The sequence below is a fragment of the Mustelus asterias genome, chromosome 9, assembly GCF_964213995.1.
Source record: "Mustelus asterias chromosome 9, sMusAst1.hap1.1, whole genome shotgun sequence".
NCBI lineage: Eukaryota > Metazoa > Chordata > Chondrichthyes > Carcharhiniformes > Triakidae > Mustelus > Mustelus asterias.
Window position 1 is genome coordinate 34,488,304 of NC_135809.1, and position 21,929 is coordinate 34,510,232.

General features: G+C 43.7%; 1 protein-coding gene across 2 annotated transcripts in view; it reads right to left on the minus strand.

Annotated features, from left to right (window-relative positions):
• Positions 1 to 755, minus strand: part of borcs5 (BLOC-1 related complex subunit 5) — an 80,160-nt gene extending 79,405 nt beyond the window's left edge. Inside the window, exon 1 of one of the 2 annotated variants that reach the window (XM_078219939.1) lies at positions 413 to 755. The gene's annotated coding sequence lies outside the window, so the exon portion shown is untranslated. The remainder of the gene's footprint in view (positions 1 to 412) is intronic. The other variant, XM_078219940.1, reaches the window with a different exon arrangement.
• Between the last annotated feature and the right edge of the window lie 21,174 nt (positions 756 to 21,929).

Below are 21,929 nucleotides of genomic sequence, written 5' to 3' on the forward strand. Positions count from 1 at the left end.
TGACAATAATAAATCAAATCAAAATATCCAAAATTGGCAAGATTTTCATATAATTACTCCTGAGTTATCTGGTATAATGACCTAACAACATGCACAAAAGGTGTAATCCATTCAAAATGCTTTAAGAAACCTGCAAACATAAATATTTTTTTTAAATAAACCTTTCAAGATCTTAATTTACACATTACGCAGATATTTCAGTAACAATACCCTTCATTCAGTCCCGCCATAGCAACACTTGCAGCAGAGTTCAATTCATTTTCAAGACACAACTTACTATTTAAACACTGAACTAACACCCGCCCCAATTCCCCAAACCACAGAATCTAGGTTACATTTTATTTACTCATGACTAGACTAATTCCCTATTTTTTTTAAAAAACATTTAGTGCATTCAGTGTAACAGCTTTACCTGGAGCTGAAAGTGTGTAGAGACACACAAAACCAACAAGCCTTTTAAACAGCACAAGCGTGGACACAGTTCCCCAACACAAATAAAGATGTCTTTCCAGAGTGTGGGGCCTGCTGTATCCCAACCTTCCTCTAGAACATTCAAACCTCTCCCTCCCTCTGTCTCTCGGTCAGACTCCAGCTGCTCTCTGCAAACACACAGCCTCCTGCAGGCTCACGCTCTCCGGGTAACGCTGGGAATGGGACGCGGCCACTGGACACACAGCCGCTCGCGTCTCTCTGACAGTAATTCCGCCCAGCAAATGCAACACAACACAAGCAGCGCAGTGACTGCTCACTTCCGGGTCACCCTCAAACCCCGGAGACAAAATAGCAGCCGTCTGCAAGGTAATACCGGTCCCCCAGCCGTAACCATCATCAGCAAAGCCGGCGTTTACTTGCATCGGTCGTAAGCACTTGATTTCAGTGCTGGCAGTGATAGCAAAGAGCAGATCGAGTGCCTGGGATGTTAAACCTCAGAATGAAAACTGAGATATGACCTCTCGGATTGTGAGCCCAGTCATTTACCAAAATTACCCAATACCCTGGCCTGTTTCTACTTATTTTCTTCTTTCCAACCAACATCTCACTTTAAACCACAAATGCAAACAGGTGTCGACCAATGTCTTACAAGCCCAAATTATTTCAATTCACTTTCCAAAGAACACAATATTGAAATAGGACTAACTCACTTAACAGATGCACGTATTCTACACGTTCAAAAAGATGAGGGAAAGCTTTAAAAAGAGTGAAGTTTAATATTAGGGTTAATTTTAGAGAAAATAGTTTTAAAGATTCGCCAAAGAGTATGAAGTGTCAGGGAACCAAACTGCAAAGACTGGTTCTCCGGTTCCAGGGCGGTCAGAGATATCCAATGTCAGTTGTTACAAGGCTCCTATTGTGGACCAAAGGAAAGCTGAGCATGATTCACCCATCCCTAGGGATGGACTCAATGGATTCACCTCAGCCCAGAGGAGAAAGACCACCAGCTGGCTGTAAAGAGTACAAAAACTGCCGACTGTCTGTTGCTAAGAAGACATTATTTGAATATGAGCTGCTCCCAGGTACTAGAACATAGAACAGCACAGAACAGGCCCTTCGGCCCACGATGACTGAATTCCAGTTCTGTAAACATCAGTGGAACAATTCTGAGTCAAGTATTAGAAATAATTTTTTAAACCCTAAACTAATGGGCCCTCTTTGCGAAGACATTTTTCGATTTTCAAACCTATTAATTCTCCATCACAAAGGCCCACCCCTCTTCCTTTTCAATTATCATCTCATTTCTATCTTCCTTTTTCTCTGAATTTCTTGAATATTGTAAGCATCCTGGAATATCTTACAACATTAAAGGTGCTATAAAAAAATGCAACTTGTTGTAACAACCCAGTTCGAATTCCTTCAGTCCTGATAACATTGCTGAAGCTGCCCTGGCAAAATTCACCAAATTCTGCAGCTGAGACCATGATGCACCATGATCCAAGTCTTTTTTGACATGATTAACCATAACATTCTCCACTTTTCCACTCTTACCTGCCCCAACATAGCCACCACATCTCCAGGAAAGGTTTCTCTTTCTGTACAGTTACTTCTGTAGTGTCTCATGTTCTATCCCTGCCTCTCTCTTTGTCATGATGTGGAGATGCCGGCGTTGGACTGGGGTAAACACAGTAAGAGTTTTAACAACACCAGGTTAAAGTCCAACAGGTTTATTTGGTAGCAAATGCCATTAGCTTTCAGAGCGCTGCTCCTTCGTCAGATGGAGTGGATATCTGCTCATAAACAAGGCATACAGAGACACAAACTCAGGTTACAGAATACTGATTAGAATGCGAATCTTTACAGCTAATCAAGCCTTAAAGATACAGACAATGTGAGTGGGGAGAGCATTAGGCACAGGTTAAAGAGATGTGTATTGTCTCCAGACAGGACAGCCAGTGAGATTCTGTAGGTCCAGGCAAGCTGTGGGGGTTACCGACAGTGTGACATGAACCCAGGATCCCGGTTGAGGCCGTCCTCATGTGTGCGGAACTTGGCTATCAGTTTCTGCACAGCGACTCTGCGCTGTCGTGTGTCGTGAAGGCCGCCTTGGAGAATGCTTACCCAAAGATCAGAGGCCGAATGCCCATGACCGCTGAAGTGTTCCCCAACAGGAAGAGAACAGTCTTGCCTGGTGATTGTCAAGCGGTGTTCATTCATCCGTTGTCGTAGCGTCTGCATGGTTTCCCCAATGTACCATGCCTCGGGACATCCTTTCCTGCAGCGTATCAGGTAGACAATGTTGGCCGAGTTGCAAGAGTAGGTACCGTGTACCTGGTAGATGGTGTTCTTACGTGAGATGATGGCATCCATGTCAATGATCCGGCACGTCTTGCAGAGGTTGCTGTGGCAGGATTGTGTGGTGTCGTGGTCACTGTTCTCCTGAAGGCTGGGTAGTTTGCTGCGGACAATGGTCGGTTTGAGGTTGTGCGGTTGTTTGAAGGCAAGAAGTGGGGGTGTGGGGATGGCCTTGGTGAGATGTTCGTCTTCATCAATGACATGTTGAAGGCTCCGGAGGGGATGCTGTAGCTTCTCCACTCCGGGGAAGTACTGGACGACGAAGGGTACTCTGTCCACCGTGTCCCGTATTTGTCTTCTGAGGAGGTCGGTGCGGTTTTTCGCTGTGGCGCATCGGAACTGTCGATCGATGAGTCGAGCGCAATATCCTGTTCTTATGAGGGCATCTTTCAGCGTCTGGAGGTGTCTGTTGCGATCCTCCTCATCTGAGCAGATCCTGTGTATACGGAGGGCTTGTCCGTAGGGGATGGCTTCTTTAACATGTTTAGGGTGGAAGCTGGAGAAGTGGAGCATCGAGAGGTTATCCGTGGGCTTGCGGTACAGTGAGGTGCTGAGGTGACCGTCCTTAATGGAGATGTGTGTGTCCAAGAATGCAACCGATTCCAGAGAGTAGTCCATGGTGAGTCTTATGGTGGGATGGAACTTGTTGATGTCATCATATAGTTGTTTCATGATTGTTCACCATGAGTCCAAAGGAAGAAAATGCCATCGATGTATCTAGTGTATAGCATCGGTTGAAAGTCTTGTTCGAACCTGTGCATGAAGATGTTAGCATATTGAGGTGCGAATTTGGTCCCCATGGCTGTTCCGTGTGTCTGGATGAAGAACTGGTTGTTGAAGGTGAAGACATTGTGGTCCAGGATGAAGCGGATGAGTTGTAAAATTGCATCTGGACCTACAGAATCTCACTGGCTGTCCTGTCTGGAGACAATACACATTTCTTTAACCTGTCCCAATGCTCTCTCCACTCACATTGTCTGTATCTTTAAGACTTGATTAGCTGTAAAGATTCACATTCTAATCAGTATTCTGTAACTTGAGTTTATGTCTCTGTGTGCCTTGTTTATGAGCAGATATCCACTCCATCTGACGAAGGAGCAGTGCTCCAAAAGCTAATGGCATTTGCTACCAAATAAACCTGTTGGACTTTAACCTGGTGTTGTTAAAACTCTTACTGTCTCTCTTTGTCTACATGAGTCTCTCAGTCACACCATTTGCAGCACAGGCTAGCTGCCATATAACAAAAGATAGTGCTTCCGATGTCCAACAGACACCTCCATGCTCAGAACTCCTGACTGACAGAGTATTGATGAATGAAAATTCACTCCAACGGAACATGAAAATGGAAACATAAACTCTGCTTCCTTGTCCTACCATCCCCGTCTCTAACCACTTTCTGAGAATGATTCAGGCTAAGCCTCCTGTGTGCCAGAAACCTGATTTACAAATCCAAATCCTATCTCTAACGAGGAATATCTAATCCCACCTCCTTGCCTATCTCGTCCCACTGCTGCTGAAACCTTTACCCCTGCTTTTATCATTCAACTCGGTCTCACTAATCTCCTTGCAAACTTCTCATCATGCTCTCTCCATAAACTCCATGTCAAACAAAACATAGCCACCCACTACATAATGATAGTGCTACTCCCAAACTGACTGAGCCAAACTCACTCATCATGGGAAACAGACACAATGAGCATTCAATTCTGCAACATTTGACTGTATCTGAGTTAAATTTGATCAATATTGTATTATCATACAGTGTCTCAATCAATGTAAAGAGGATTAGGGAGGGAACTCCAGAGCTTAGGGCCTTAGCAACTGAAGACGAAACAGCCACCAATGGTGGAGCATTTAAAATCGAGGATATGCAAGAAGCTAGAATTAGAGGAGAGCAGATATCTTGGAGGTTTGCAGGGCTGGAGGAGATTACAGAGATAGAGAGGGGTTTTAATCTTTACTGCTTTAATCAGCCCAACATTTCTTGTTCCAGCAAGAAATATAATGGAATTCTTAGTAAATAAATTGAGGCTTGGGCCTTGTTTGAATCTTACTGCTGAGCTGTGAATACCAAATGAACAATCAAAGGCAACTCACTGGTTTTGGGCTACAGAAATGTCAGGCAGCTGGGACACTGGTGGCAGCTGGGACACTGGTGGCAACTGGGACATTGGTGGCAGCTGGGACATTGGTGGCAGCTGGGACATTGCTAGCAGCTGGGACACTGGTGGCAGCTGGGACACTGGTGGCAGCTGGGACACTGGTAGCAGCTGGGACACTGGTGGCAGCTGGGACACTGGTGGCAGCTGGGACACTGGTGGCAGCTGGGACACTGGTAGCAGCTGGGACATTGGTAGCAGCTGGGACATTGGTGGCAGCTGGGACATTGGTGGCAGCTGGGACATTGGTAGCAGCTGGGACATTGCTAGCAGCTGGGACACTGGTGGCAGCTGGGACACTGGTGGCAGCTGGGACATTGGTAGCAGCTGGGACACTGGTGGCAGCTGGGACACTGGTGGCAGCTGGGACATTGGTAGCAGCTGGGACACTGGTGGCAGCTGGGACACTGGTAGCAGCTGGGACATTAGTAGCAGCTGGGACACTGGTGGCAGCTGGGACACTGGTGGCAGCTGGGACATTGGTAGCAGCTGGGACATTGGTAGCAGCTGGGACACTGGTGGCAGCTGGGACATTGGTAGCAGCTGGGACACTGGTGGCAGCTGGGACACTGGTGGCAACTGGGACATTGGTAGCAGCTGGGACATTGGTAGCAGCTGGGACACTGGTGGCAGCTGGGACACTGGTGGCAGCTGGGACATTGGTAGCAGCTGGGACACTGGTGGCAGCTGGGACACTGGTGGCAACTGGGACATTGGTAGCAGCTGGGACATTGGTAGCAGCTGGGACACTGGTGGCAGCTGGGACACTGGTGGCAGCTGGGACATTGGTAGCAGCTGGGACACTGGTGGCAGCTGGGACACTGGTAGCAGCTGGGACATTGGTAGCAGCTGGGACATTAGTAGCAGCTGGGACACTGGTGGCAGCTGGGACACTGGTGGCAGCTGGGACATTGGTAGCAGCTGGGACACTGGTGGCAGCTGGGACACTGGTGGCAACTGGGACATTGGTAGCAGCTGGGACATTGGTAGCAGCTGGGACACTGGTGGCAGCTGGGACACTGGTGGCAGCTGGGACATTGGTAGCAGCTGGGACACTGGTGGCAGCTGGGACATTGGTAGCAGCTGGGACATTGGTAGCAGCTGGGACACTGGTGGCAGCTGGGACACTGGTGGCAGCTGCAGCTAGGTGCTGGGAGGAACAGAAACATAAGGCAAGACTGAGTAGAATGAGCTCGGTGTTAAATCTACCCCTTGCAGCAACTCTATCCTTCACTCTTCGTTAAATGTGAAAAAAACATGATTTCCGCCAATTGGTATTGGCTTGTGTCTGTATTATTGACCGTCTATATATATTATAAATAATTAATATATATTATATATAATTACCTCTTGTGGATGCGGTGATACAATTCTAAGGACTTTGAAAATGGCAGAATGGAAGATGGTCCCATACCCAAGAACTTTCTGTCTGGTGAGGCAGCTGGAGCTAGATGACCAGTGGGACATCCAGAGCTCTGCTTTAAGGATGCTCATAAACGTAACATGAAGGCACTGGACATCGACTATCACCCAGTGAGGCATTGGCAGGCAACATAGGAAAATGGTGACAATTCCTGTGGGCTGGCTGGCATGCATCACCAGTGGCTAGGGAACACCGAAAACAACAACCAGCAATGACACTTGGTAGCTTCATGGGCAGCAATTGTGGCAGAGCCATCAGCAAGGTTGAAGACATGTAATCTGAAATGGATTTATTTGCTGTGCGTCCATCACCTTTCGTAGATGGAAAATTGCTGGAAATGAGCAAAATCAACCGGAACATTATAACAGTCTTGAATGGATTCTGTCGTATTCCTCTTATTATCATTTGTCCCCTTCTCCAGTTTGCTCTCCTGATTGTAGGTATGGCTCACATTTGTGTTTTATGTAATACATTTTGACAACCAGCAGGTGGCACACCTCAGCCTGGATGGAGTTGCACCAGCATTCCGTGAAAATCAGGTCTCTTCTCTGGGGATTTGGATTTGACTGTAGTTAATTCCTGAAAACGATTCTAAAGGTTTTTTTTTCTCCCTGTGGTGTACTCCTGAGGCAAGCTAAAAATGGTCAAACTGGAAAACAACTCTCCAGCCTCAACAGAAAGCAAGTGAGCTTAATTAAAGATTTCTTGAGAATTTCTTTTGATTATTTTGTGTATTACTTTAATCCTTGGTTACCAATTTAACAACACATTTCTGCTCCAATGCAATAAAACAAGTACCAAGTTGTGTAATTTGCTTTGGGTACCATAATTTAGAACTTGTATAACTGGACTACTGATCCAAAAACCTGGACGGATGAGTTCAAACCCCACCACGGCATTTTGAGAATTTGAATTCAAGTCAAAAGATAATACAGTGCCACACCAGCATGGTTGAAAGGTAATTGCGCTAGCCAACTGTATCAAACCAGTACAATGGACTGTTGTAGTTTGAGGAGAAAGCCCACTATCACCACCTTCTCAGGGTAACTAAACTTGGGCAATAAATTCCTGCTTTGCCATATCCTGAGAGAGAATGGAAAAAACCTTACTTCCATGTTCCCAAACTGTGTGACCAGCAGTGCCTTGATTTTAACATTCTCACCTTTATTTCCAAATCCCCCCATGGGTCTTTACTGTTGCCTCCTCCAACCTCTGATCTCTGTGACCCCACAATCCTGACCTCTTGCGCATTCCTGATTGTCATTGCTCCACCATGGAAAAGAAAACTTGAACTTATGTAGCGCCTTTCGTAATGTCAGGACATCTCAAAGTGCTTAGAGTTAATGAAGTACTTTTCAAAGTATAATTACAATTATACTTCAGGGAAGGCAACAACAAGTTTGTACACAGCAAACTCCCAAACAAAACCAGTAATGACCAGTTAACTTGTTCTTTGAAATATTGACAAAGGGATTAATAGGTCTGAACACTGAGAATTACTCCACTGCCCTTCTTTGAAATAGTGCCATGGAATCTCCCCCAAAGATTTGGTTTAAAGTCTTATTCAAAAGACAGAACTTCTGACAAAGCAGCATTTTCTCAGTACTACACTGGAGTTCCATTGGTGATTTGCTCTCAGGCCTACCTCCGAAGTTCCAAAATTATTTAAAGTTTATTTATTAGTCACACATAAGGCTTATATTAACACTGCAATGAAATTACTGTGAAATTCCCCTGGTCGCCACATTCCAGCACCTGTTTGGGTCAATGCACCTAACCAGCACGTCTTTCAGACTGTGGGAGGAAACCGGAGCACCCGGAGGAAACCCACGCAGGTATGGGGAGCACGTGCAAACTCCACACAGACAATAACCCAAGCTGGGAACGAACCCGGATCCCTGGCGCTGTGAATTATTTGCCAAACCTGAACTCTCTGTCTCTCTCTCCTTTAACTCACTCCTTAAAATCTACCTCTTTGACCAAGCTTTTGGTCATTTGTCCTAATATCTTATGTGACCCGGTGCCAAAACATGTTTGAAAACACTCCTTTAGAGTACCCTGGGTTATAAATGTAAAATGTTGTTTTTTGTATAATGATATGCTAAGATTTACCATGCTCACCACTGAATTGCACCATCGGTCATGAAGTCTAAACAAAACTGAATTTCTAGCTCCGGTTTCCTCCCACAGTCCAAAGATGTGCGGATTAGGTGGATTGGCCATGCTAAATTGTCCCTTAGTGTCAGGGGGACTAGCTAGGGTAAATGCATGGGATTGTGGGGATAGGACCTGGGTGGGATTGTGATCGGTGCAGACTCGATGGGCCGCATGGCCTCCCTCTGCTCTGTAGGATTCTATAATTCAATGATTTATTTCTTGTCATTGGGCATATTATATACAAAATGTGAAGCTGGATTGTAGGTACGCTGCCTTAAATTAATTATCTAGTAAATTATGTTTCTTTAAACAAATTGAAGAAAATATTAAAGACTGTTGAACTGTACACCTTAGTTTCCTAAGCTGTGAGTCTATAGTTAGAAGTCCCGAATAAGATGATATTTTAACTAACATCTGTTATAGCCCCGAGTAGTAAATAATTAAGCTTTCCATATGCTCTCAAACTATAACTGAATACTGAGCACAATCTTTTAAGCCTGGTCCTTAATTAGAAAGAAAATCATTTTGAAATACCTACCACAGAAACCATCAACATTCTGATCTCCTTTGAAATTGGTATTTTTAGTTTCTGGAGAAAAATCTGTAAGAATTTAAAGGAACAAATCAAAGTATTTCTGAAGACCAAAATCACCAGTAGGTACAAGGCACACAGTGAACCATTAGAGAAAATGGCATGTTTACGGAAGATGCTGAATTATATGACAATAATTTTAATCTATGAGCATGATCAACTTTGTTAACTCATTGGTGACCAAGTGAGAGTCAACCTCAAGTAGAATTTCAAACAGCGCATAATTTAATTCACTGGGCAGAAAGTCAAGCATATATTGTCATTTATGATAATCATCTTTTAGTGAGTATCAAATTATCCTCAGTGTTGAAGACTTTAATAAATCAGTGCCTTATGCTACTCACTGATAAAAGTATATAAATTTTAATGAGCACAATGTGGTAACCAAAAAGATTTCCCGTAGTTGTTTTTACAGGAGCTTACTTCTTTGCGCCCCTATTAGATAAAATATTGTTTGTTGGAATGGGCAGCATTCATAAATGCTGTTTTAGCAACAAGATCAATTGGATTTATAAGACACCTTCAGTGCAGAAAAAACTCCCCACATGCCTCATGGAAGTTGTAAACAAAGAATGGATAGCAACTGACAAAGGAGGTGGTGACAGAAATGATCAAAAGCTTGGTCAAAAAATTGGGTTAAACAATAGAAGCGGGGTTAAGGAAGAGCATTCCCGAGCTTAGGGCCGATGGTGAAAGTAATATCTGGAGTTATTTGTTTGATCACCCTTTTACTGGGAGCTTTTGTTGACTTGCACTTTTTAAAATAGTATCGTAGTGCATTTCATTCTTTTGCTAGCTTCCAAACCGGTTAATTTGTGACTCACTTAAAAAAACATGTGAATCTTTCACCAAGCAGGTGCACATACAACATGTTTACATCTGGAAACGTGACAGATGAAACCCATGTGAGATACAACATAGATACATGACAAATGATCAGAGCCCATTGTGCAGCTGAACAAACACAATTAAATGACTAAACTGGCCAAAATAGCAAGAAGCAGCATGAACAAAATCTTTGGATAAAAGTTTGTCTTCCTTGACCAGGAAGACCAACAAAACGCTGAAGAACTAACTGTTAGTACAAGGCGTCTCAGGCTTTTTTTTGTTGATGGCCATTTGTAGTTCTCCATCTGTCCATACTTACTTTTAAAACATATAATTCTGGAAACAACATGAGAATCCCGTGTATTGGGGAGAAGGCTCATCCCACTCCTGGATGATGTGGCTTTACTTTAGTCAGCTAAACCAGAGTGAGATTGTTAAAGGGGAGTGCTAGTTAATGCACAATGTTGGCAGCCGCTATCAATATTATTGGACAAAAGCTTTTGTAGTTCAGATATCATTTTCATAATTTTCGCTCCGACCAGTCAGTGACATGCTAATGTAGCGTCAAGAAAGGAGAATGTATCATACATGCAATTAAAGTAGGAGGCTTTACCTAAAAAACCTTCAAAATATGTTAAATAACCTCAGTTAAGTTTTCTACCCTGTACGCTATCAGGTGAAATTGCTAATTTTTGGACTGAGGGAGCAGAATTATAACTTGTGCTTTCAAGCCAATTTCTCTAAATACAGTGGAACCCCAATTCAACGCGCCCCGATTTAGCGCGAATTTGGATATAACACGATGAATCATTGGACCCTTTTTTTTCCGCAAAAAATTGGCAAATTTAGCGCGACCCCGATTTAGTGCGACCCCGCTTTTTTCGCGATCACATTTTATGGACCCCAACCATCGCGTTATAACAGGGCCGCACTGTACATCTAAATTGAACTGAATAAAACTATTCAGAGTCCAGAAATCAAACTCAATGAAAACTGAACCTTACAGTCGTTGTAATTTATAGTGGATTAGGTGGATTGGCCATGCTAAATTGACCCTTCGTGTCAGGGGGACTAGCTAGAGTAAATGCATGGGGTTATGGGGATAGGGCCTGGATGGGACTGTGCTTGGTACAGACTCGATAGACCAAATGGCCTCCTTCTGCACTGTAGGATTCTATGATTCTATGATCCAGTTGGTTGCCTTTGTGGATGAAAATACAACATTAAGTACATCAAGCCCGGGGTACAACTGTTTTCTTGTCGATACCTTCTTGAAGAAATTTCTTCAAGTGCTTGATCTGATTACCCTCAGGACACAGAATTAAACAAGATGTAGTTTTGTGAAGTTCTTATTTACCAAGATCTGAAATGTGGCAGTGGAAGTGTTTGGGGGGGTGGGTGGCGGGGGGTGTTGTTCATGGAGTTAATATTCGCAAAAAACATTTAATTTTCAATACGAGACACTGTGTTTGAAAGTTAGTTCATGCTTAAAACCTGCAGATTCTACTCAAATGAATTGCAAAGTCAAATGTTCTCAAACATTTCTTTACCTGACCTGAATTCAACAAGTAGGATTGCAGCCTTCTCAAACTACATCCGACAGATGTTTCCAGTTTGTTTTGCAAAGCATGGCTGGGAAAGGAAAGCATCTCCAGAATTCACTGCAAAAACAAAATCCAAGCTGAAGTGAAAAGTAATGATTGCTCAATAATCATGGTACTATCCTGTCACGCAAAATTCAATTTTTGTGTTTTCATATTTGATTTTCATTTTAGTTGGCAAAATAAAAACTGAGGATTGAATACTAACATCAACCAAACTGTGTTTTTCCTGCAAGACAAATTCTTTAAAAGTTGCAAGTACCAAGAGGGTCATGCTGTGAAAGATATAACAGTGCAGCTGTGTTGTTGCATGGCTGTTAATGTAATCAGGAGACTGACAAATTAATACCAGAGGGCAAAGCTTAAGCAGTGTGTCTAATTATCATCTCGCTACAGCCCAGAATGCACGCCAATAGAAAGGATATTTTAAGGGCAGTGTAAAAAACCATACAATTTCCTGTCTTACAGGCAGTTACAGAACTGGAATTATTGCATCCTGTGTTGTCTGGCACAGTAGTTATTGCTATGCGTAAAACAGAGGTGGTTTTACTGCAACACTTCCGAGGAGAGGTCTTGATTATGTTGCATCGTCATCATGGTAATCATTGTAGGACACCAACTTATGACATAGGTTTTATACGTTTTCAAATTTGCAGATGTATGTTTGTGCAGTGCGTTAGATTAGCTGGAGCAGTAGTTGTAGGTCCACTACTCTGACACATCTAGAATTATGATTTCTCATTTTAACAATGGTACCATGGAAGGTGGTGTCTATTTTGTTGTGGACAGGAGGGGATTTAATTTAAAGAATCCTGATTTCTCTTCTCACCACCCCTGTATGTAAACAGAAAGGCTTTTGATTTCCCCATTTATAAGCATAATTTCCAACCCCATGGTTTTGGTGTGATCCAATTTCTATTACTAACCCCATCGAAAATTCAAAATATTGTAAACCCAGAAGGTTAGTTTATTTGCACAAATTCAAAATGTGTGGTGGAGAGGGCGGGGTTATATGTAGCCCCCGTGCATTCATGCAATAAAAGAGGGATAGAAAAAGAAAGATTTACAGGGCAAAGCCCACAAAGAAACATTGTTTCACATGAGTCCAGATTTGAGAATCAAAGTCCAATGGTGTATCCTTTCACTGTGGTCAGCAGGTTGAAAACTGATGCTGGATAATTCACTTTTCTAGTAGAGATGACTTCAACAATGAGATAGGCAGGCATGCAGAGATTAATCAATCGTGTAGGCAATAGTACTCGAGGTTGAATATTTCCAGTAGAAACAGTGCAGATGGCATCAGGCATTCCAACCTGGACAAAGTCCCCTTTCCATGTGGCTGTTTCTTAGATGGAAAGATGGCATACTGAGCTTTGCAGTACAGCAAGACAGTATAGCTGGTTCTCCCAGTTAGAGGTTCATGTCACATCACTCCCATCTCTCTTTACCAACTGTGACAAAAGACATGTATTTTTCGTCTGGGTCCCAAGGTGGTTAAATGTTCCAGCCATTAGGAATTGAAGGAAGGCTGCAGGTTTCTTTGTTCTCGCAGACTAATAAGCTCTATTTGGACAGCCTGGGTTGTGAAACGTAAATGACCTTTGTATAGTTCCATTTGAATTTGATCTTTGAAGCCCACAGGGATAAGAGTTTCTTCAGAGATAATGAGGTACAAATTTCCCTGATACTGCCAGATTATGCCTATTGTTCGAAGGTCATAGATAGACATAGCTTCAGCCATTTTAAAAGGTCATTGTCTAATGTTAAAACTTTATAAGTTAGCCATGATATAAATATATGTAATAAAAATATATTGTGAGGTTTTAACCCCAATTTATCATAGTAAATGTTTTATATAGAGACAGTGTTGCATCACAAAATCAGATGTTTGACTAGCTAATTTAAGTAAGTCTACACAATTTTTAAAAGGATTACATATATTTGTATGGATGATTAGAAACACCAAGTAGGGGCTAGGTGGGCTTTCTGTAGGTCATTGAATTATTTTGTAAACATCACAAAGCAGTGAATAATCTGGTTCACACCACTGAAGACACGACTGAACGCTACTTAGAATAACAGAATCTAGAGCACGGAAACAAGCAATTCAGCCAAATTAAGCCAGTCACTTAACAGCGGGAAAAGGTTTAGAGATGGTAACCTGGAACAAAATTAAAGCGCGTGGACAACTATGGTTTAATTAGGGAAATGATGTGGAGATGCCGGCGTTGGACTGGGCTGCTCCGAAAGCTAATGGTATTTGCTACCAAATAAACCTGTTGGACTTTAACCTGATGTTGTTAAAACTGTTACTTAATTAGGGAAACCCAGTATCAATTTGTTGAAGGAAGATTGTGTTAACAAACTAACACAAAAGCAAAATACTGCAGACGCTGGAAATCTGGAATAAAAACATAAAATGCAGTAAATGGTCAGCAGATCAAAACAGGACTCTTTCCCTCCATGGATCTTACCTGGACCTACTGAGCATTTACAGTGGTTGTTTTTGTTTTAATTTCGTGTTTGATGAATCTGAGGTAACAAAGATGGGTTGATGAGGGTGATGCAGGTTATGTGGTGTATAAGGACTTCCAAAATATATTTGATAAAGTGCTATATGATAGACTTGCCAGTAAAGCTGAAGCCCATAGTATATATGGAAAAGTGATCATTTGCATATGAAACGTAGAAACTAGAAGCAGGAGTAGGCCATTCGAGCCTGCTCCGCCATTCATTATGATCATGACTGATCATCAAATTCAATATCCTGATCCCCCCGTTGCCCCATATAGCTTGATCCCTTTAGCCCCAAGAGGTATATCTAATCTCTTCTTGAAATCAGACAATGTTTTGGCCTCAACTATTTTTTGTGATAGTGAATTCAACACATTCACCACCCTCTGGGTGAAGAAATTTCTCCTCATGTCAGTTCTAAAAGATTCACCCCTTATCTTCAAACTATGACTCGTTCTGGACTCCCCTACCATCAGGAACATTCTTTCTGAATCTACCCTGTCTAACCCTGTTAGAATTTTATAAGTTTCTATGAGATCCCCTCTCATTCTTCTGGGCGGCACGGTAGCACAGTGGTTAGCACTGCTGCTTCTCAGCTCCAGGGACCTGGGTTCAAATCTCGGCTTGGGTTGCTGTCTGTGTGGAGTTTGCACATTCTCCCTGTGTCTGCGTGTGTTTCCTCCGGGTGCTCCGGTTTCCTCCCACAGTCCAAAGATGTGCGGGCTAGGTTGATTGGCCATTCTAAATTGCCCCTCAGTGTCCCGGGATGCATAGGTTAGAGGGTTAGTGGGTAAATATGTAGGGATATGTGGATAGGGCCTGGGTGGGATTGTGGTTGGTGCAGACTCGATGGAACGAATGGCCTCTTTCTGCACTGTAGGATTCTATGATTCTAAACTGCAGTGAATATAATCCTAACCGACTTAGTCTCTCCTCATATGACAGACCTGCCATCTCAGGAATCAGCCTGGTAAACCTTCGCTGTACTCCCTCTATAGCAAGGACATCCTTCCTCAGATAAGGACACCAAAACTGCACATAATACTCCAGGTGTGGCCTCACGAACGTCCTATACAATTGCAGTAAAACATCCCTATTCCTATTATCAAATCCTCTTGCTTTGAAGGCCAACATACCATTTGCCTTCTTTACTACCTGCTGTATTCACACGCTTATTTTCAGCGACTGATGCATAAGGATTCCAAGGTCTCGCTGAGTATCCACCTCTCTCAATTTACACCCATTCAAGTAATAATGTCTTCCTATTATTGCTACCAAAGTGGATAACCTCACATTTATCCACATTATACTGCAGCTGCCTTGCAGATGTCCACACACTCAGCCTGTAAAAATCACACTGAAGCATCTCTGCATCCTCCTCACAGCTCACCCTCCCACCCAACTTTGTATCATCTGCAAATTTGTAGATAATACATTTAGTACCCTCTTCTAAATCATTAATATATAATGTGAACAGTTGGGGTCCTAGCACAGATCCCTGCGGTACCCCACTAGTCACTGCCTGCCAACGACAACAAGAAATTGGCCATGTGGAGGGAAAAATAGTGGTAAACATTTGTTGTATAGATTAGAGGAAAATATGCAGTGGTCCCCTAAGGGTCAGCATTAAGGTTTTTTTGATATTTATATATAAAGTGATAGACATACAGGCTGGTGGATTGGGTGAAAATGTGGCAAATTAAATATAATGCAGAGTGTGAAGTGGTGCATCTTGGTAGAAAGATTGAAGATATGTAATACAACAATCATAATTCTAAAGGGGTTGCAGGAAGAGGGAGAACTGGAGTATACCGGCAGAAACTGTTGGAATGTGTAAAGGGAGAGATTGAGAAAGTACAAAGAACAATACAGCACAGGAACAGGCCCTTTAGCCCACCAAGCCTGCACCAATACGCAGATTCTATCCCTCTGCGTCCCCTTCATGTGTCAATTAAGATACACCTTGAACGTTGCTAACGTGTCTGCTTCCAACACCTCCAGGCACCCACCACCCTGTCAGAAAAACTTTCCCTGCATATCTCCACTAAACTTATCACCTCTCACATTAAACCTGTGTCCCCTTGTAGGCGACCCTTCCACCCTGGGAAAAAGCCTCTGACTATCCACCTTATCTATGCCTCTCACAATTTTGTTGACTTCTATCAGGTCGCCCCTCATCCTCCGTCTTTCCACTGAAAACAATCCAAGTTTATCCAACCGCTCCTGTTAAAATATACAGGATACCAGGCTTTATAAATAGAGTACAAAAGCAAGGAAGTTATGATAAACTTTCATCAAGTCTGGTTCAGCCTTCAATGGAAAATGGTATCCAACCCAGGACACTACACTTTAGGAAATGTGAAAGCTTTAGAGAGGGTGCAGAAAAAAATAGAATGATTCCGGTTATAAGGTATTTCAGTTACCTGGATAGATTGGAGAAATTATGTGCGGGGCTATGGGGAAAGGCCTGGGGAATGGGACCAGTGGAGTTGCTCTTACAGACACAAAAGGCTAAATGGTCTCCTTTTTTGCTATGACCATTCTACGATTCAATAACTGGCCTTGCTGATATTTATACTGCGCATGAGCCAGTTCTCTAATTGTTACTTTATCCTATTACTACTACTCCTACTGAAGGGGTGATGGTTTTGTAGTGGTGATGTCACTGAAATAGTAATCCGGAAACCCAGATTAATGCTCTGGGGATATGGCTCAAATCCCACCAATAAAATGCAACTGATAAATCAGGAATTAAAAGCGAGTCTAAAGCTATTGTTGATTATCGTAAAAAGCCATCTGGTTCACTAAGAGAAGGAAATTTGCCATTCTTACCTGGTCTGGCCACATTGACTCCAGACCCACAGCACCATGGTTGACTGTTAACTGTCCCTCTGAAATGGCTGAGTAACCCACTCAGATAACAAGACACCAATGTCAGACTCCTATTCATAGACTACAGCTCAGTCTTTAACACCATTATTCCTATGAGACTCATCTCCAAACTCCATGGCCTGGGGCTCGGTTCCTCCCTACAGATTTCCTAACCCACAGACAGCAGTCAGTAAGGATAGGCAACAACACCTCCTCCACGATCATCCTCAACACCGGTACCCCAAAAGGCTGTCTCCTCAGCCCCTTACTATACTCCTTTTACACCTATGACTGTATGGCCAAATACCCCTCCAACTCGATTTTCAAGTTTGCTGATGACACCACTGTTGTGGGTCAGATCTCAAACAATGATGAAACAGAGTACAGGAAAGAGGTAGAGAATCTGGTGAACTGGTGTGACAACAATAATCTCTCCCTCAATGTCAGCAAAATGAAGGAGGTAGTCATCGACTCGAGAAATATAGTGGAGGGAATGCCCTGTCTACATCAATGGGGACAAATTAGAATTGGTCAAAAGCTTCAAGGTTTTAGGTGTCCAGATCACCAACAACCTGTCCTGGTCCCTCCATGCGGACACTATAGTTAAGAAAGCCCACCAACACCTCTACTCTCTCAGGAGAATCAGAAAATTTGGTATGTCCACTACAACTCTCACCAACTTCTACAGATGCACCATAGAAAGCATTCTTTCTGGTTGTATCATGGTTTGGTGTGGCTCTTGCTCTGTCCAACACCGCAATAAACTAGAAGGGGTTGTGAATGAAGTCCATTCCATCAGCCGAACCAGCCTTCCACCCATTGACGCCATCTACACTTCCCGCTGCCTCAGAAAAGCAGCCAGCATAATTAAGGACCCCACGCACCCCGAACATTCTCTCTTCCATTGGGAAAAAGATACAAGTCTGAGGACATGTACCAACTGACCCAAGAACAGCTTTTTTCCTGCTGCCATCAGACTTTTGAATGGGCCTAACTTGCAATAAGTTGATCTTTCTCTACACCCTAGCTATGACTGTAACACTACGTTCTACACACTCTCCTTTCCTTCTCTATGTACAGTATGTTTTGTCTGTATAGCGTGCAAGAAACAATACTTTTTACTGTACGCTAATACGTGACAATAATAAATCAAATGTATCAAAGCACTATGAAGCCGAAAAGGAACAAAACCGGTCAGACCACTGCGGTTAACCCAAGTACTGGAAATAACAATGGCACACCGAGCCCTGTTGATCCTGCAAAGCTGTCCTTACTAACATCTGGTGGCTTGTGCCAAAATTGAGAGAACTGTGGTGGAATTTGAATTCAATAAAAAATATCTGGAATTAAGAATCTACTGATGACCATGAAACCATAGCCGATTGTCGGAAAAATCCATTTGGTTCACTAATGTATTTTAGGGAAGGAAATCTGCCATCCTTACCGGGTCTGGCCTACATGTGACTCCAGAGCCACAGCAATGTGGTTGACCCCACAACTGTCCTCCAAGGGCAACTAGGGATGGACAATAAATGCTGGCCAGCCAGAGATTCCCATGTCCCACGAATGAATAAAAAAAACTCTTCCAGGAATTATCTCCTCTCCAACCTCAACCCCATCCTTGCTACTCTAAATCGAACCACTCAGGGTTGGTGTGTTGCCTACCAGGGGCTGGGGTCCGGGATGTGTCTGACAGGGTATTCAGGACTCTTAGGGGGGAGGGAGATAAACCACAAGTTATTGTACATGTGGGGACACACGACATAGGGAGGATAGGGGAAGGGGATATTAGGCAGGGATTTATGGAGTTGGGGTGGAAACTAAAGGCCAAGACTGACAGAGTGGTTATCTCTGGACTCTTGCCTGTACCACGGGATAGTTTAGAGAGGAATAGGGAGAGGGAAGGTTTGAATTCATGGCTGAGGGGATGGTGCAGGAGGGAGGGGTTCAGGTACTTAAGCAATTGGGGCTCGTACTGGGGAAGGTGTGACCTCTATGAGAAGGATGGTCTACACCTTAATCAGAAGGGGACCAATATCCTGGGGGGTAAATTTGCTAAGGCCATGCAGGGAGGTTTAAACTGATTCGGGGGGGGGGAGGGATCCTGAGTAGTGGGGCTGAAAGTGAGGGATGCATGGATGGGGACTGCAATGCACGGCATTGCAGAGGTGGGGTGGAGCAGGGTTTGAAATGTGTATACTTCAATGCCAGGAGTATTCGCAATAAAGTGGGTGAACTTGCAGCGTGGATCAGTACCTGGGACTTCGATGTTGTGGCTATTTCAGAGACATGGATAGAGCAGGGGCAGGAATGGATGCTGCAGGTCCCGGGGTTCAAATGTTTTAGTCGAAGTAGGGAAGGAGGTAGAAGAGGGGGAGGGGTAGCATTATTGGTCAGAGATTGTATCACAGTGTCAGAGAGGAGGTTTGATGAGGACTTATCTGTTGAGGTAGTATGGGCGGAGATTAGAAATAGGAGAGGAGAGGTCACCCTGTTGGGAGTCTTTTATAGACCTCCTAAAAGTTCTAGAGAGGTTGAGGAAAGGATTGCGGAGTCAATCCTGCTTAGGAGTGAAAGTAATAGGGCAATTGTTATGGGGGATTTTAACTTGACTAATATTGACTGGAATTGTTATAGCTCTAGCTCGTTAGAGGGGTCAGTTTTTGTTCAAAGCGTGCAGGAAGGTTTTTTGACTCAGTATGTAGACAGGCCAACTAGAGGTGAGGCTATATTGGATCTGGTGCTGGGAAATGAGCCAGACCAGGTGCTAGACTTGGAAGTTGGTGTGCATTTTGGTGATAGTGACCACAATTCGGTTACGTTCACCTTAGTGATGGAAAGGGATAGGCATGAACCTCGGGCCAGTGGTTTTAGCTGGGGGAAGGGTAATTATGAGGCTATTAGGAGAGAATTAGGAAACATAGGTTGGACTAGGAGATTACAGGGACTGGGAACGTCCGACATGTGGAGTTTTTTCAAGGAGCAGCTACTGCGAGTCTGTGATAGGTATGTCCCTGTCAGGCAAGGAGGAATTGGTAGGGCTAGGGAACCGTGGTGCACCAAAAAAGTTTCTTTGTTGGTTAAAAAGAAAAAGGAGGCTTATGTTCGGATGAGACGTGAGCACTCGGGTAGTGCACTAGAAAGCTTTAGATTGGCTAAGAGGGAGTTGAAGAGCGAGCTTAGAAGGGCTAAAAGGGGACATGAGAAGACTTTGGCGGATAGGGTTAAAGAGAATCCTAAGGCGTTCTATAGGTATGTCAAGAACAGAAGGTTGGTTAGGGCAAGTTTAGGGCCAGTTATAGATGGCAGAGGGAAGTTATGTGTGGAACCGGAGGAGATTGGTGAAGCATTGAACCAATATTTCTCTTCGGTGTTCACGCAAGGGGACATGAATATAGCTGAGGAGGACACTGGGTTGCAAGGGAGTAGAATAGACAGTATTACAGTTGATAAGGAGGATGTGCAGGATATTCTGGAGGGTCTGAAAATAGATAAATCCCCTGGTCCGGATGGGATTTATCCAAGGATTCTCTGGGAGGCAAGAGAAGTGATTGCAGAGCCTCTGGCTCTGATCTTCAGGTCGTCGTTGGCCTCTGGTATAGTACCAGAAGATTGGAGGTTAGCGAATGTTGTCCCATTGTTTAAGAAGGGGAACAGAGACTTCCCCGGGAATTATAGACCGGTGAGTCTCACTTCTGTTGTCGGCAAGATGTTGGAAAAAATTATAAGGGATAGGATTTATAGTTATTTGGAGAGTAATGAATTGATAGGTGATAGTCAGCATGGTTTTGTGGCAGGTAGGTCGTGCCTTACTAACCTTATTGAGTTTTTTGAGAAAGTGACCAAGGAGGTGGATGGGGGCAAGGCAGTGGACGTGGTATATATGGATTTTAGTAAGGCGTTTGATAAGGTTCACCATGGTAGGCTTCTGCAGAAAATGCAGATGTATGGGATTGGGGGTGATCTAGGAAATTGGATCAGGAATTGGCTAGCGGATAGGAAACAGAGGGTGGTGGTTGATAGTAAATATTCATCATGGAGTGCGGTTACAAGTGGTGTACCTCAGGGATCTGTTTTGGGGCCACTGCTGTTTGTAATATTTATTAATGATCTGGATGAGGGTATAGTTGGGTGGATTAGCAAATTTGCTGATGACACCAAAGTCGGTGGTGTGGTAGACAGTGAGGAAGGGTGTCGTAGTTTGCAGGAAGACTTAGACAGGTTGCAAAGTTGGGCCGAGAGGTGGCGGATGGAGTTTAATGCGGAGAAGTGTGAGGTAATTCACTTTGGTAGGAATAACAGATGTGTTGAGTATAGGGCTAACGGGAGGACTTTGAATAGTGTGGAGGAGCAGAGGGATCTAGGTGTATGTGTGCATAGATCCCTGAAAGTTGGGAATCAAGTAGATAAGGTTGTTAAGAAGGCATATGGTGTCTTGGCGTTTATTGGTAGGGGGATTGAATTTAGGAGTCGTAGCGTTATGTTGCAACTGTACACAACTCTGGTGCGGCCGCACTTGGAGTACTGTGTGCAGTTCTGGTCCCCACATTACAGGAAGGATGTGGAGGCTTTGGAGAGGGTGCAGAGGAGGTTTACCAGGATGTTGCCTGGTATGGAGGGGAGATCCTATGAGGAGAGGCTGAGGGATTTGGGATTGTTTTCGCTGGAAAGGCGGCGGCTAAGAGGGGATCTTATTGAAACATATAAGATGATTAGAGGTTTAGATAGGGTGGATAGTGATAGCCTTTTTCCTCTGATGGAGAAATCCAGCACGAGGGGGCATGGCTTTAAATTGAGGGGGGGTAGTTATAGAACCGATGTCAGGGGTAGGTTCTTTACCCAGAGGGTGGTGAGGGATTGGAATGCCCTGCCAGCATCAGTAGTAAATGCGCCTAGTTTGGGGGCGTTTAAGAGATCCGTAGATAGGTTCATGGACGAAAAGAAATTGGTTTAGGTTGGAGGGTCACAGTTTGTTTTTTTTAACTGGTCGGTGCAAC